We start from the raw sequence: 18,749 nt of genomic DNA, 5'->3' as shown, positions 1-18,749 counted from the left end.
AGTATATTTGGCACTTAATCGGACCTCATCCAAACATTGTAGATGATATGTTGGAGTTCATTTGTTGCAATTCATCATTGTAATTAATCAATAAGGCAATGAGCCATCCGGGGTTGTAGCCCTTATTGTATTTGAGCAGTGAGATCTAATCAGTGTGCCTGAATGCATGTGCATTCTCTATATTGTAATATTGTTTTGCTACTGGCCATAGTGGAATAATATTGTGGGTTCAAATTGTTGGTATTATGGATGTGTTGCATTGGTTTTTTCATTGATGTCAACACTTATCAACACTTATCTTTCTGGAGATCTTTGGTTATGTTCACCGATATGTTCAGTGACTTATACACAGTCATCGGTATTTGGTTCACCAATAGGTTATATTGTTCACCGGCACTGAGGATGATTTGTTATCATCTGAAGATCACTTAGTTATGTTGAAGACATGGTTTGGACACTTGTTTTAGAGATTTGGTTATTGGTCTAATCGAGTTGGCATATTTGTTGTTACCGGCAAATTGGTCTAGGTTATGGACTGGCATGTGTTATCTATTCTAGATCAGCACAACATGTTATGGAGTTGATTTATTGATTGGTTATTATTGTAAATGTATTGAGCCAACATGATGTATTACATATTGATTCATTTGTAATTGATTTAATTGTAATATTCTTAGTAAGCCGACCTACACATTTGGTCTTAGGTTTTGGTATATATGTAAGATCTCAATTATGAGATTGAGATAGGATAGGAGATAACATAAGGTATTATAAGGTTGTGATATATGGTATTTGTGAATATAAGCAGAGCTACTCACGCAAAAAAATTTTGAAGATTCAAGAAAGGTTTGAAGAAGACAATCAAAGCTTAACCGGTGCTGAATCCAACATTGTAGATGCTACTTTGAATAGTACATTATCATTGGATTTAATCATCCAATTGTAGTCAGTGTGACTCTCATTTTGTGATTGAGCAGTGAGCTCTAGGCAGTTGGCCTTTCTGCATTTGCAAATCCCATTTGTACACACATACTATCTACAGTAGTATCATCTGATTGTGGGTAAGGTTTCCCACCGTGGTTTTTCCCCTTGCATGGTTTCCATGTACAAATATATATGTTATGTGTTGTGGATGTTATTTCTCTCTCTATTTCATGCATTAAGTTTCATAGGTATTGTTATTAACTGTTAAACTGTCAACTGGCATTAAGTTTGGTTTACCGGTATTATGCATCAAGTTATATTTGGGTTGAAATTAATAGACAACTGATTCACCCCCCCTCTCAGTTTCCTTTGGGTCCTAACAATTGGTATTAGAGCCAAGTCCTCTTTCTGCAGAAGTTTAACAACTTGAGGAGATTCTATGGCAACTAACTATTTCAAGAAGGATAGTTTGAAACTTGATGGAGCTAACTATGGTATATGGAAGATCAGAATGAAGACTCATCTAAATTGCATTGGAAGAGACATATGGGATGTTACAAAGAATGGCTATGTTGGTCCTACACAAAGTCAACCTAATCCACCAAACTTGGCTATAGATCAGGAGAATGATTGCAAAGAAAGAGAAGCACTTTTGAGTGCATTGATAGATCAGCAAATCATGGGATTATCAGACCGATCTACTGCTAAAGCTATTTGGGATAAATTGGAGACATTGAATGAAGGTGATACCACTGTCAAAATTGCAAAACTAGAATGATTCCAAGTCAGGTATGAAAATCTGAAAATGGAAGAAGATGAAAGAATTTCAGCTTTTATGGAAAGAGTTAATGAAATTGTTTTGGGTATACGATGTTGTGGAGGATCCTTAAGTGAAGATGAGATTGTTTCTAAAGTTTAAAGAGCATTGCCACTGGCATACAAAATGAAAGTAACTACTATTAATGAATTGAGAACAATGCCTAATACATCAGTATCTAGAGATACTTTGGTTGGAAAACTTTCAGCTTTTGAGCTTGAGGAATTTGGTCATGTTACTACAATTAAGACAGATTTAGCCTTCAAAGAATCATCATCTGCATCATCATCATCATCATCATCATCATCATCATCATCATCATCATCATCATCATCATCATCATCATCTGAGAAATCTGATTGGAAAGCACTTTATGCAAGAGAACTTGAAGATATCATTAAGGAAAATGAAGAACTAGAAGAACTTGAAGCACTATTCGCAAGAAAAATGCCTAAAGGTCCAGTTGGAAGTAAGTATGAAGGTAAAGCACCTTTTAAATGTTTTAACTACAATAAAATTGGTCATATGGCATCTAGGTGTCCTGATAGACATGCAAGATTAAGAGAAGAAGCTAAAAGAACATATAAGCCTAACCCTAAATAGCAGAGATACAAATGTAAGAAGAATAGAGACAAATCATGTTACTATGTTGATGAAAGAGTTACTGATGATTCTGATGAAGAACCAGTAGACATTGGATGGGCTTTTGTTGCAATAACAGAAGATCAACCAGCACCTACTATACAACCAGTACAGCAGGCCCTAGCAACTAAAATTGAAGAAAGGGATGAATGGATCATTGATTCCAGATGTTCACATCATATGACTGGTGAGAAAAGTAAATTCTTAACTTTTCAGGAATACAATGGAGGTCTAGTAAGATTTGGAGATGATAAAGCTTGTTTGATCAGAGGAAAAGGCACTATATCTTTTGATGGTAAGCACAATACTGACAACGTTTATTATGTTGAAGGTTTGAAGAATAATCTTTTGAGTGTTGGTTAATTAGTTGAAAAGGGATTTCACTTACAATTCAAGAATGGTAAATGCAAAATCATGAATAGAACTGGTTTGGAAATTGCAACCAGTAATCAGACTAGAGGTAATATCTTTCATTTGAATAACAATGAGAAGATATGCTTGATTGCACATATTGATGAAAGTTGGTTATGGCATAAGAGACTTTGTCATGTAAATTTTCATTGCATTGTAAAGATCAGTACAACTAAGACAGCAAGGGATTTACCTAAGATTGTAAAACCTCACAATCTGGTATGTAAGGAATGTCAATTTGGAAAGCAAGTTAGAACAACTTTTAAGAGTATTCCAGAAAAATCCAATAATGTTCTTGATTTAATTCATACTGGTTTATGTGGTCCGGCAAGAACTAGAAGTCTACAAAGAGATAGATATTTTATGCTAATCATTGATGATTATTCTAGAATGTGTTGGGTTACCTTTCTCAGGGAGAAATCAAAAGCATTTGGGAAATTCAAACTATTCAAGGCAATGATAGAGTGAAACCAGTATGAAAATCTAATATTTAAGATCAGATCAAGGAGGTGAATTCACATCTAAAGAATATAATACATTTTGTGAAGTGAATGGAATCAGAAGACAACTATCAGCACCTCAGACACCCCAGCAAAGTGGATTTGTGGAAAGGAAGAACAAAAATATTCTGGATGTAGCTAGAAGCATGATATCAGAAGCAAACCTACCTCATATGTATTGGAGAGAAGCAGTGAATACAACGGTTTACACATTCAACAGAGTTCACATCAAAGGTGAAACCGGTAAGACCCCTCATGAACTATGGTTTGGTAATACTCCTACTCTTACATATTTCAGAATATTTGGAAGCAAATGTTATATTAGGAGAGATGATTATATTGGTTAATTTTATCCTAGAAGTGATGAAGGAATATTTTTTGGTTATTCATCTAAGAGCAAGGCATATAGATGTTTTAATAAGAGATTATAGAAAATCATTGAGAGTGCAAATGTGAAGATAGATGAATAGTTTAGAGGTAATTCAAGGTGTATAGATTCTGAATTGGCAATTGAGGCATGTGAAGATAAACATTGGATTAAAGCTATGGAAGATGAATTGGAACAAATTGAAAAGAATAACACATGGACATTGGTTCCCCGGCCTAGAAAAAAAAATGTAATTGGAACTAAATGGGTATTCAGAAATAAACTTAATGAAGATGTAAGGTAATTAGAAACAAAGCAAGATTAAGGAATATTCACAGAAAGAGGGAATTGATTACAATGAAACCTTTGCATCGGTAGCTAGAATTGAGGCAGTCAGACTATCTCTTGCATTTGTAGCACACAAGAACTATAAAGTATATCAAATGGATGTTAAATGTGCATTTCTGAATGGTGATCTTGAAGAGGAAGTTTACATTGAACAACCTGATGGATTTTCTTTGACAAATGACAAAGATATGGTTTGCAAGTTAAGGAAAGCCTTATATGGATTGAAGCAAGCTCCTAGAGCTTGGTATGCTAGATTGGACAAATATCTTTTGAAGCTTGGTTACACTAAAGGTAATGCTGGAAGCAACTTATATTTCAAAGTGACTAATGATGACATCTTGGTTATTGAAATTTTTGTTGATGATATCATTTTTGGAGGAGAAGATGGATTGTGTAAAGACTTTTCTAATAAGATGCAGGAAGAATTTGAAATGTCTATGATTGGGGAGATAAAATTCTTTTTAGGATTGCAGATTTCACAAATTGATAAAGGTATATTCATATGTCAATCAAAGTACTTGAAGGAACTACTAAATAAATTTGGTATGGAAAACTCTAAATCGATAAGTACTCCAATGACTACAACTGATAAACTATCATTGAAGGATGATTCAGCCCATGTTAATCTGGCAAGATATAAATCTATGATTTGAGGTTTGTTGTATTTGGCACAAACAAGACCTAATATTATAAATGCAATATGTATTGTTTCAAGATTTCAGAGTAATCCTAAGGAAAATCATGAATCAGCAGTGAAAAGGATTTTCTGGTATCTACAAGGCACAAAAAATCTTGGTTTATGGTATCCTAAAGATGAAAATTTTGATTTATGTGCATACACCAATGCAAATTGGGTAGCAGATGTACATGACAGAAAGAGTACCACCGGCGGAGCATTCTTTCTTGGTAGAAGATTGATTACATGGTTGAGCAAGAAACAGAGTTGTGCATCATTATCAATAGCAAAATTTGAATATGTTGTAGTAGCAACTAATTGTACTCAGGTATTATGGATTAAGAAAATATTGAAGGACATAAAGGTAAAATGCAAAGAGCCTATAATCATTTATTGTGACAATTTAGCAGCAATTGATATATCAAAGAATCCGGTATTTCACTCTAAAACTAAACATGTTTCTATCAAATACAATTTTCTGAAAGAGAATGTTGAAGCAAAGGAAGTGAAATTGGTTTATGTGAATACTAAAGAGCATATTGTAGATATCTTTACAAAGCCTTTACCTAAAGAAGCCTTTGAATATCTCAGAGAGAATCTTGGGGTAATACCCTCACCAGTAGAGACTTAGACAGTTGGAGATTAGCATCAGACTAGTAGAAATTAACAAAAAAGCTTTTTTTCGGCTTTGATGGAGGAGAGCTACTTCTCAGGGGGAGTAGTTGGACAATTTGGTATTTGTAATTAGTTCTATGAACTAGTTTTATCTAATATTTGTATTACTTTGGAATTTGATGTCAAAGGGGGAGAGATATCTATGGAAAAACACATTATATTTTGGGGAGAGATTATTCATTGGGGGAGAGATTGTTGCTCTCTGCATCTATATTTTGATTTCTGGATCCCTTCGGGAGATTGTTGGTTTTTGGCATTCTGACTTTGGCACTTAGATGGTTTTTCATCTTGTGTTGCCACCAATGCCAAAGGGGGATATTGTTGATATTATGGATGTGTTTCATTGGTTTTGTCATTGATGTCAACACTTATCTTTCTGGAGACCTTTGGTTATGTTCATCAGCATGTTCAGTGACTTATGCACAGTCACCGGTATTTGGTTTACCGGCAAGTTATATTGTTCACCGGCACTGAGGATGATATGTTATCATCTGAAGATCACTTAGTTATGTCAAAGACATGGTTTGGACACTTGTTTTGGAGATTTAGTTATTGGTCTAATCGAGTTGGAATATTTTTTGTTACCGGCAAATTGGTCTAGGTTATGGACCAGCATGCGTTATCTATTCTTAGATCAGTATGGCACGTTATGGAGATGATTTATTGATTGGTTATTATTTTAAATGCATTGAGCTGACATGATGTATCACATATTGATTCATTTGTAATTGATTTAATTATAATTTTCTTAATAAGATGACCTACACATTTGGTCTTAGGTTTTGGTATATATATGTAAGATCTCAATTATGAGATTGAGATAGGATAGGAGATAACATAAGGTATTATAAGGTTGTGATATTTGGTATATACGAATATAAGAAAAGCTACTCATGCAGACATCATTTGAAGATTCAAGGAAGGTTTGAAGAAGACAATCAGAGCTTAACCGGTACTGAATCCAGCATTGTAGATGCTAATTTGAGCAATATATTATCATTGGATTTAATCATCCAATTGTAGTCAGTGTGACTCTCATTTTGTGATTGAGTAGTGAGCTCTAGGTAGTTGGCCTTTCTACATGTGCAGACCTCATTTGTACACACATACTATCTGCAATAGTATCATCTGATTGTGGGTAAGGTTTCCCACTGTGGTTTTTCCCCTTATAGGGTTTCCACATACAAATATATGTGTTATGTGTTGTGGATATTATTTCTCTTTCTATTTCATGCATTAAGTTTCACCAGTATTGTTATTAACTATTAAACTGTCAACCGGCATTAAGTTTGGTTTACCAGTATTATGCATCAAGTTTGATTAAGTTATATTTGGGTTGAAATTAATAGACAACTAATTCCCCCCCCCCTCTTAGTTGCCTCCAGGTCCTTACACAAATCCCACTGTGTTTTTTCCCATTTGGGTTTCCACATAAAAATCCCAGTGTTATGATTTTGTGGTTGATTATTTTACGTTCCTACATTTCAGTTTCATGTTTATGCTTTAGGTGGTTTAAAGTCAAAACAGAAAATTTAATAACTGATAGATCACTAATTCACCCCCCCTCTTAGTGATCCCTAATTCCAACATCCATTGGGTTCATGGTTGTGTTGTGTGCTTTCCCTTGAGGATGGTTTGGGGCTTGGAGGGAGAGGAGGGAGTTGTGGGGTTTGGATCTTGATAGGTGGGATTACTAGCAAGATTTCCATCCCAGCTGAGATTGTTTAGAGGAGATGTTTATTTGTTGACACTAATTTGAGCTCGGGTGTAGGTATGGTTGTTACAAGCCCCTGTTCTGGGGTTTGGTTTTTTTCTCTTGATGCTCATTGTTGCATCTTGCCTGGTCCTATGGTAATTCTAGGTGAGTTGATTGTTGGTGTTGTTAGAAGGCTTTGGTTCCCCTTTGTTGTTGTCGTTAATGGTCATTGGCTCAGCAGCTTCCCTTGGTATTCTCTTTTTTATTCCCTCTCATGGGTTTTCTATTGCTCTATCCATTTAGGTGACTACATCTCCTATAGATGTGGAGATGTACTTTGCTTGTATACCTTTGAGTGGATGTAGAGAGTTTTTTTGCATGAATGATCCTTTGGTCATGCTTTGGTGGCTTCTTTGGTAGTGGAGAACTCAGCCCAAGATGATATGGTTGTTTTTGTGGTTTTGGGGTTTTCCCCTTGTTACTACTTTTGCTTGGTCATTGTTTTGGCTTTAATCTATGATGGTTTTGGGAGCCATGCTAAAAGCTAGCACTTTTGGTTTGGGGTGCCTATTAAAACCACATGGTTTGGACTATCTAGGTTATGGGATCCTTGTAAAAACCTTTTTTCCTTTGTTTCAATGAAAGGTTAAGGGAGGCTTTTCAAAACCCTTGTTCTTTATGTTGATGGGTTCTGGTCTTCTATGTGTTTATCTTTTGACTCATGGGTATCTTTGTGAGGAGGGTTTTTGTGTCCCTCTCTTTCTTGGTTCCATGGCTTTGTTCGTTGGGCTTCATTGTTTGCATCTTGGGGGTTCTCTGATTTGTCCTATTGAGGTGGTTCTATCTTCTATGGAGGGGGAGATGGATGTGGTTGAAGTTTACCTCTCTCATATTGAGGTGGAGTTGGATTCTATTAGAAAGACCTAGAAGTGTTGTCCCGGAGATGAGGCAGGTTGTGGGAGCCTTTTAAAACCCATTCTCAAGGTTGAGGGAGCCTAGAAAAACCCTATGTTTTTTGTTCTTATCAGGGACAGGCTAGATCTTGGCAGTTTTCAAGGGCCCAATTTGGCCAGTAATTGTTTTTGGTTAGGTTCAGGCTTTTCTTTTTGTGGCTTGGAGATATTGTTATAGGTTAAGGGAGACTAGGAGAACCCTTATTGGCTGAGGGTGCCTGCTAAACCCTTGCTCTCTCTTTTTAAGGTCCATAGTTTGATAACTTAGACCTATTGTTTTTGTCAGCTTGGTTTGTATTGTTTTACTTTTGTTGTTTGGCTACTGTCTGTTTGGTTGTGGCTAATCTACTTTTTTTAGCCTATGTGTTTTGGGATCTGGACACTCGCAAGTCTAAAAGGTTTTAGGTCCTTTCTAAAACTTTTGGTTTGTTGTCGGGTAGTCTAGCCTATTTTTTGTGGGCAGCTCTCTATTTGTAAGGGTTTCAAGGCCCCTTCAAAACCTATTTTATCCTAATAAAAAATATTATACAAACTCGGTGTATGGAATTTTTTGATGATCAATTTATAAAACATGAGCCTAATTAAATCTCAATAGCCAATTAAGCCATACTTCATCCCTCCCATGAGGTGTTAGAAAAATAGAATAATTATTCAAGCCTATTCACAAAATATAAGCTACAAATAAAATTAATCACAATTTGAAATCATTCAAGAGACGGTCCGTGCTTAACCTCTTTATTTATTTATGTGAATACATTTTATTAAGGCTATGCTGGTACAAGGTAACATTCACAATTATATCCAACATTTAAATGTATTTTAATTATTCTTTTAACAAGTATATGTGCTCTCTTTCCAATCTCCATGCCCTCTTACCAATCTCCAACTTGAGTGTAGGCATGTGTGATGATTGTCAAATTATAATAAAAGTTTTTTAAGCCTTTCCAACAAACCCATTTGAACATTACCAACTACCAAGGAAATTCCTCAAGTCACATTAAGTCGACTATTTTGTCAAACAATTCACTTGTCTTATCTAGGCTTTTCATAATCTACATACAGGTTGCACTGAATCTATGGAGAGAGAGAGATAGAACTTAATCCAACTCTTCTAGTAATATAAATTGCCTAAGTATGAATAATACAAAATGAAAAATTACATTAACAAATTTCTCTTAAGGTAAATGAAGATAGATGTGTAAAGCCTGCCAAAATACCCTAGAGGAAAATAACTAACATACAAATAGAGATTAAAAAAAATTTAATATTTTTACATCATCTAATGCAACACATATCACTAAAATAAACATATACATTAATTCACCATTTACTAACTATGCACATTTCAACTTAAACGTAATCATAAGAGAGCAAACATATGAACTCAATGCCCAAGAAGAAATAAATTAGACAATCCATCAATTAACATTCCCTAGAGTACCTCAACATCTTTACTTAACTAAAATAAGAACATAACCACATCAAGCACACTACCGTTAACTAATACATTATACAATTTTATTTCATCATTTACTCCTTACATGCATATAGATAACATCTACTAATTAAACCATCATAGGTACAATCTATCTTTAACCAATTCCCAAATTATTCCTTAGGTTCATTTTAAGAGCACCAATACCAAATGTTTCTAATTCCCATTTTCTCTTTACTAATACCATCATTGCACATCACCTACCTAAAAACAAATCCATTTCCATCTATAGTATGATCATATCATCTAATATATACATGTATAAGAGACAAACATGATAATAAATTAACTTCTTCCAAACAAGAACACGTACATGTCACTTAAGCTTAATCCAATAACTGTTAGACAATTCAAATTGTTGGTATTATGGATGACTTCGTCATGTGTTGCATTGGTTTTTTCATTGATGTCAACACTTATCTTTCTAGAGGTCTACATTGTTGATTTGGCACTCTGGTTATATTGGTTTGTTTATGAACCGGCACATTGTGGTCCCAGTATGGATATTGGATTATGCACAGTTACCAGTATATATTTCACCGGCAGCTCAGGAAGTTGATGATGATTTGTTATCATTTGGAGATCATTTGGTTATGTCAAATACATGGATTGGATGTTTGCATTCAGCGTTCTGCTTATTGGACTGATCGGGTTCACAAATTTTCCTTAACTGGCAGATAGGTCTAGGTTATGAATCGGCATAAGAAAACATGTTCCAGATCAGCATGGCATGTTTTGGAAATGATTTATTGATTGGATAATGTGTAAATGTATTGAGGCCCACACATTGTATTGCACCAAGACTTATTTTGTAATTGATTTAAATATAATATCTTTTGGGAGCCGACCTAATGGTTAGGTCTTAGGTTTTGTATAAATAATTGTGTATGTGTTGAGATTATTGTGAAGAGCAAAAACAAGTAGATCCTTGTGTGAATCACGTAGATATCATCTGAGGTTGAAGGAAAGAATGTTAAAGTTCATGAAGGTGTTTAGTCCTCATGCACAAAGCTTAAACTGGTACTAAATCTGGCATTGAAGATGCTAAATTGAAGTAGTACATTGACTATTGGATTTAACCATCCAACTGTGTAGTCAGTGAGACTCATAATTTTGTGATTGAGCAGTGAGCTCTAGGTGGTTGGCCTTTCTACATGTGCAAACCCCATTATTGTATTCACATACTATCTATAGCAGTATCTTCTGATTGTGGGTAAGGTTTCCCACCATGTTTATTCCCCTTATAGGGTTTCCATGTCAAAATCTATGTGTCATGTGTTGTGGATGTTGTTTTGCTTTCTATTTCATGCATTAAGTTGTATCGATATTACTATAACTTTTAATTTATTTTACCATCACTGAGTTATAAGTTGGAGTAATTTGTTTTGGGTTGCAATTTATTGACAACTGATTCACCCCCCCCCTCTCAGTTGTCCTTCCCGGTTCCTAACAATTGGTATCAGAGCCTAGTCATCTTTTTGTGGAAGCCTAACAACTTGAGGAGATCCTATGGAAACAAATATCTTCAGGAAGGACAGCCCCAAACTTGATGGAACTAACTATGGTATATGGAAGATCAGAAAGAAGACACATTTGAACTGTATTGGAAGAGAGATATGGGATGTTACAAAGAATGGCTATGTTGCTCCTAATCAGAATAACCCTAATCCACCAACCTTGGCTAAAGACTTGGATAATGATTACAAAGCAAGAGAAGCATTTCTAAGTGCATTAACAGATTAGCAAATCATGGGATTACCAAACAGATTTACAGCAAAAGCTATTTGGGATAAACTGGAAACATTGAATGAAGGAGATTCCACTATCAAAATTGTAAAACTAGAATGTTACCAGATTAGGTATGAAAATTTAAAAATGGAAGAGGCTGAAATAATTTCTGCATTTATGGAAAGAGTTAATGAAATTGTTTTAGGATTACAATGTTGTGGAGGATCTTTAAGTGAAGATGAAATAGTTTCTAAAGTTTTAAGAGCTTTGCCACCAGCTTACAAAGTGAAAGTGATAGCTATTAATGAGTTGAGAACAATTCCTAATACATCAGTATCTAGAGATATATTGGTTGGAAAATTTTCAGCATTTGAGCTTGAAGAATTTGGTCATGTTGCTACAGTCAAGACTGATATAGCCTTCAAAGCATCATCATCATCATCTAGAAAATCTGATTGAAAACCACTTTACGCAAAAGAACTTGAAGATATCAGAAGAGAAAATGAAGAACTTGAAGAACTATTTGCAAGGAAGATGCCTAAAGGTCCAGGAGGAAGTAAGTATGAATGTAAAGCACCTTTCAAATGTTTTAATTGCAATAAAGTTTCTCATACAACGTCTAGGCGTCTTGATAGACATTCAAGACTAAGAGATGAGGCAAAGAGAACATATAAGCCTAACCCTGAATATCATAGATACAAATCTAAGAAAAACATAGATAAGTCATGTTACTATGTAGATGAAGGTGTTACCGATGATACTAATGAAGATCCAGTAGATAGTGGATGGACATTTGTTGTAATAAAAGAAGATCAACGGGCACCTGTTGTCAAACCGGTAGAGTAGGCATTAGCAACAAAAATTGAAGAAAAGGATGAATGGATCATTGATAGTGGACACTCGCATCATATGACTGGTGATAAAAGCAAATTCTTATCATTAAAATAATATTATGGAGGTCAAGTAAGATTTGGAGATGACAAAGCTTGTTTGATCAAAGGAAGAGGCACTATATCTTTGGATGGTAAGCACAATATTGAAAATGTTTATTATGTTGTAGGTTTAAAGAATAATGTTTTGAGTGTTGGTCAGTTAGTGGAAAAGGGATTTCAATTACAACTCAAGAATGGAAAATACAAAATCATAAACCGAACTGGATTGGAGATTGCAACCGGTAATCAGACTAAAGGTAATATCTTTTATTTGAATACCAACAATAAGACATGTTTGATTGCTCAGATTGATGAAAGTTGGTTATGGCATAAAAGACTCTGTCATGTGAATTTTGATTGCATTGTAAAGATCAATTCAACCAAGGCAGTAAGGGACTTACCTATGATTGTGAAACCTCATAATCCGGTATGTAAGGAATGTCAAATGGGAAAGAAAGTTAGAACAACATTTAAGAGAATTTCTGAGAAATCCAATAATATTCTTGATTTAATTCATACTGATTTATGTAGTCCAGCAAGAACAAGAAGTCCTCAGGTTGATAGATACTTTATGCTAATAATTGATGGTTAGTCTAGAATGTGTTGGGTTACTTTTCTTAGGGAGAAATCAGAAGCTTTTGGGAGATTCAAGATATACAAGGCAATGGTAGAGAATAAAACCGGCAAGAAAATCAAATGTTTGAGATCTGATCAAGGAGGAGAATTCACATCTAGGGAATTCAATGCATACTGTGAACAGAATGGAATCAAAAGACAACTATCAGCACCCCAGACACCCCAGCAGAATGGAGTTGTGGAAAGGAAGAACATAACTATACTAGATGCAGCAAGAACCGTGATGATGGAAGCAAATCTACCTCACATGTACTGGAGAGAAGCAGTAAATACAATAATTTATACTTTCAACAAAGTTCACATCAAAGGTTAAACTAGTAAGACCCCTTATGAATTATGGTTCAGTCATATTCCTACTCTTAAATATTTTAGAATATTTGGAAGCAAATGCTATATTAGGATAGATGAGTCTATTGGAAAATTTGATCCTATAAGTGATGAAGGAATATTTCTTGGTTATTCAACTAGAAGCAAGGCATATAGATGTTATAATAAAAGATTGCAGAAAATCATTGAAAGTACTAATGTGAAGATAGATAAACATTTTAGAGGATAATCAAGATCTATAGGTTCTAAACTGGCAGAAGAATTGATTATAAATGAATCGGCATGGATTGCAGTAGAATAGAATGTAGAACCAGTCACACTGGCATCATTAGAGAACTCAACTGTGACTGAACAATAGCAGCCTGTGAATGGAAATCAGAAAAAACTCAAGTATGTAAGATTGAATCATTCAGAAAATCAGATAATTGGAAATAAAAATCAAGGTGTTATGACAAGAGGAAGATTGGAAAATGAAGAGGTATGTTTAATCTCTCAAATTGAACTAGCATCAGTTGTTGAAGCTGTAAAGCGGAAAATCGCGAGCGAACCCTAAGTGTTCCCCCCACCACTCCAAGGAGAGAGAAAGGGGGTCACTAGGGTTGAGGATTTTCACTTAGGGGAGACTTTACATTCAAAAGAGGGGTTGAAACCCACAAGATCCAATCCCACACAATGCAAGATTGGATTCTAAATGAGTTTCAAGGGTTAAGACAGCAAGGCTACCCTCTTTTGTAAAGAATGTAGATAGAAGGATTAAGCTAGGAATGCATGAAAAGTGAGAAAGATTCACTTATAAACAGAGATAGGAATATAGGATGAAGTTGCGGACCTGGAATTAGTAGTAAAATGTTGAGACGGCGCTGTCCTGCATCGCCATCGTGAAGACCCAAATGCAGTCGAAATTGCAAGTGTCACAATTTTAGGATGTTACATTTAGCCCCCACTTTAGCGGGAGTATAAGCATACGCTCATACTTCTGGTAAAGTACAAGGAAACAACATTGAAAGACTTTCACCACGTCAAGGAGGCAAGATACACCAAGCCCCCAGTGGACTAAGGATCTTACAACTTAGATTGACAAAGTAAAAGGGAAGGTCATGAGGGAGAACCATGACTGTCAGTAGTAAGGTTCCCTCACTATGAGTCATGCAAGAGAAATACCAAAAATTTTCAAGGCAAAGCTAAGCTCGCCAAGAAATTTTCAAGTATCCTGAAGGGATAGACGGGGTGTATGCCCCCCTACATTAAAGCGATCGCACACACCTCAACAGGGGTGATTTCTTTAAGGTAGTGATATACATAAGAAATGAGAAGGGAAAGGAGCACGTTATCGCAAAGATTTAGCCCCCAAGTGTGAGATAAACCCAAGGATAATAGACACAAAACACAAAGCACGAGGTGACTTCGCTTTCCTTGGGGTCAGTATGTTGTATGATAATTCATGTATATCATATGTATGTATGCATAATTGTTCTTCATTCCCCAATCAAGGAAGGTCACCTAGAAGAAGGGAACACCTGTGTCTTTTGAGTCAACATGAGAGAGACCAAAAGAGATCTCAATGCTTTGCATCGTCCTCAAGTAGACAACACTAAGGACAACAAATAGAAGAATGAGAATAACACATAGAAGAAGTAACAAAAGAGAGGAGGAGAGAGTCTGCTATGCTAATGAAACTAGTCTAGCATGTCATCTACCCCCCGATCTTGTTGATCAATATTTCGGGAAGGCAGGGAACACGCTAGAGGAGGAACATCCAACATAGTAGATGAAGCTAGCACAAGATCCAAACAAGGGCTATGTTCATCTTCCAAGCCACGTTGTTCTTGTCTAGGAGCTAGGATAAGTACTTTAGAAAATTCGTTAGATAAATGGTTATCAACATCAACAAGTTCATATTCACTATCAGAAGCAAGAGAAGTAACATTTTCATCATGAATAACATTTTCATCTATATCATCATCAAGATTTATAAAAATAGGATCTTTGACTCGCACAGGATCAAGACCATCATGCATCTTATGTTTAGGAGATTTTGGAGAAAATGGAATAATGCCTGTTGAAGGTGTTTTTGGGGATTGCGAAGTTTGAGAAGCAGCTGCCTGAGCTCTAAGTTGACGCTTTCGTCGGCGTTCACATGCAGAATGATTTCATCTAGTCTTAGTAGGAAGTGGAGAAGATTGAGGAGGAGGAATGTTCTCATCCTTATGACTTGGGTGTTTAGGTTGTGGTCCCTTAGGCTGGATAATAGGAGAAGAGGAAGGTCTCTTCTCTCTATAAAAGGAAGGAGGAGGGACTGCTCCGTATAAAGGAGGAAAATTTGGTTTAGGAAGGAGACCAAGTCCATCATGACGAGGAGGTATAGGTCTACTTTTAGAAAGTTTATTAGACATAGACATAGTCACATCCATAGGAATGGGTTAGGAATCTTCTTGAGGAAAGACATTAGTTTTATCTTTCAAAGGAAGAACTTCCTTCTCAAGAACGATAGGAATATCAAGTTTGGGTGTTCTAGGTTCACTTAGAGATAGAATCATATCTATTTTCCACTTTTGATAAGATTTGAAAAGATGATCACTTCGTGGAGGAAGAGATTGGAATTGTTTAGGCCAAAAATAATCAATAGGAATGCTAGAAGTTCTTTCAGCTGGTTTAAAGAGACTATGATTAACAGTAACAACTTCACCATTATGGGGAAATTTCAAACACTTATGAATAGGAGAAGCAATAGCTTTCATGGAAGATAGCCAAGGATAGCCAAGCTTCACACAAAATTGTTCGGATGAAGGAATAATAGCAAAGTTCACATCAAGGGATTTGTTATGGACCTCAATAGGTAATGTAATAGAACCAATTGCAGGAGAAGAAAATGCATCAAATAATTTCACAACCACATCTATTTTGTCATAGATCACTTGATTCAATTGTAAAGTAAAAAGAAATTCTTCAGTAATGACATTAACCATGCACGAAGGATCAATAAGCACTCCACGGCAAGGTGTATTCTTGACTTTTGCAACTATGTATAAAGGACCATCAGGTGCCCTGATAGTTTCACTAGAATCAAATGTGAGGGAAGGTTCTTTAGGGTTTTCTTGCTGCTCTACAAAGTTAATCACATTCGGAGTCATAGACACAAGACCATCAGATGAGAAAGAGGAATCATTAGTCTCAATCACATTAGAGGTATGAGAAGGTAATGGATCAGTAAAAATCTAAAGATTTTGGTTAGGAGGAGCTACAGATGTGTTGCCTTTATCATTCACTCCAGAAACAGAGATAGTATTATTATCAATCAAATCTTGAATTTTACCCTTTAAAGCAAAACATTTTTCAGTATCATGCCCAGGTTGATGATGAAATTGACAAAAAGATTTGTTATCAAAATAAGGTGAATTAATCTTTGCAGGATCTATTTGCCTTATAGGAGGAAGAGTAAGCACATTTTGTTCCAATAACTTATTCATAATACTATGCAATGATTCATTCAAAGGAGTAAACTTTCTTTCTTTCTTGAAAAACTTAGAAATAGGAGGCACACCTGATGCTGCATTCACATTGTTGTTGATGATGTTTTCATTGAACTTAACGGACTCTCTGTTCAGTTTAAACTTCCCAAATGGTTGTTTACTACTATCACCCTTATCACTCGGAGCCATAGGATTTGCTTGTTCCATTTGACTCACAGTCAGTTGATAATTGTGAAGAGTTGCACACAACTGTTGGAAAGAAGTAAACTCAGAAAATAGAAGTTTGTCTCGAATATCTTTTTGTAAATTAGAAATGAAGATTCTTTGAATATCATTGTCAGGTACTGGAAAAGAAATTTGAGCATACAAATGCTTATATCTACCAATGAAATCAGTCACTTTTTGTTTAACACCTTGTTTACAATGCATTAAATCAATCAAAGTAACTTTAGGACTTATATTGTTTTGAAATTGTTGAATAAAAGCATTTGCAAGTTGTTCGAAAGAAGTAATAGAATAAGAAGGCAACGAGCAATACCATTGTAGGGCTTTATCTCTTAGTGTCCTAGTAAACAGTTTTGCAAGCAACCTTTGGTCATAAGCAAAATCGATACATATTGTTTGAAAAGTCTTAACATGTGTTAGAGGATCACCTTTACCATTACAAAGCTCCAAATGTGGGATTTCAACATGTTTAGGAGGGATAGCTTGAACAATGTCAAGAGAAAGTGGGCTCGCAACATCAAATGTGGGCACACTAAACTTAGATTGATTCATAGAGGCAATTTGTTGCTGTAAAGAAGAGACAGTTTGTGCAAGATTGTTAATGGTCGCTTAAGTCGAAGAATTCATATTAGACGTGTTAGATTGTGATGGAGGTATTATGTTATTGAAAGAAGGTATTGATTGAGAGTAAGGTGGCGGGACACTATGATAGTTAGTCATAGGAGAGGATTGGAAAAGAGGAGCACTACAAGGAGGAATGGAATGGTTGAATGAATTTCCCCCTTGCGTCATGTTCATTTGTGGAGATGTAATAGGAACACTTATTGAAGGAATTAATGAAGAAGTCGGATTGAATGAAGGAAGAGGGTTGATTGAAGAAGAAGGATTGCCCCCATGACTGGTGATCATAGGCGGAATGTCTTGTATAGAAGTAGTCATTATGTTTGATGTAAAGGTAGGTATGCTAGCAATAGAAGTTGTCAAAGGAATAGAATGATTAACTTGAGTGGGAGGTTGTGTATAACCTAAAGTTTCAGCACAACTCTTCATAGGAATCACATTCGAATCCACAATGTGTGCAATACCACGCAAAATATCAATTACATTCTTATCACTTTGAACCATACGTTTTAGACCCTCAATTAATGAAAGAGCTTGACTATCGGGATACTCTTGAGACATCCATTGCTGAAAATCATCAAATTGGTTATCCAATTTCAAAAGATGTTCTACAGAAACCTCATGGAGAGCTTCTTCATCATTAGGAGGATTAGAGGAATTACCCGTGTCCTCGTTAAAAAGGATATTCAAATTAGGTTCCATCTCCTCGGTAATTAAACCTTGGAAAGACTTAATTCTAAGGCTTCGTCTAATGGGAATAGTGTAAGTAGGGCTTATTGTTGTAAAACTCATTCACTAGAGAGGGAGAGAAGATTTTGAATTTAGAGGTAGAAAACTTCAATAAAGTCAGCCAATCTCCTAGATTTAAGCTGTTAAATGCAATCACGACAATCTCCCGAAGTTTTGGAAAAAATGTCAGGGACCGTGGCACTCGGAGTGCACACAGTCCTCGCAACTTTTTTCGAAATTTGTAGGGATGACAGTTATGATGATTTTAAAGCTAATCTGAAAAAATTGAGTGATTTTACGATCTGTAGATAGGCCAAATTAAAGTTGCAATCTCAAAATTGAACCCTACCCAGATTGTTGAAAAATGCAAAATTTGAATTTTGAAAAAGAGAGGGAAACTGAAATTTTGAATTTTATGATTTTAGAGGGAATACCAAAAGCAATGCAAGTTTTGAATTTTAAAAGTTGACTCAATTTCACGCAAAATTCAATTTTGAAAGCGGAAATCAAAGTTGTTGTAATTAAACACTTAATTTCAAAAGTCACAAATTGCAAAAAATTTGAATAGAGCACTGAA

This window comes from Cryptomeria japonica, chromosome 10, assembly GCF_030272615.1.
Source record: "Cryptomeria japonica chromosome 10, Sugi_1.0, whole genome shotgun sequence".
In the NCBI taxonomy this organism is placed as follows: Eukaryota; Viridiplantae; Streptophyta; class Pinopsida; order Cupressales; family Cupressaceae; genus Cryptomeria; species Cryptomeria japonica.
Note: the sequence above shows the minus strand (reverse complement) of the source record.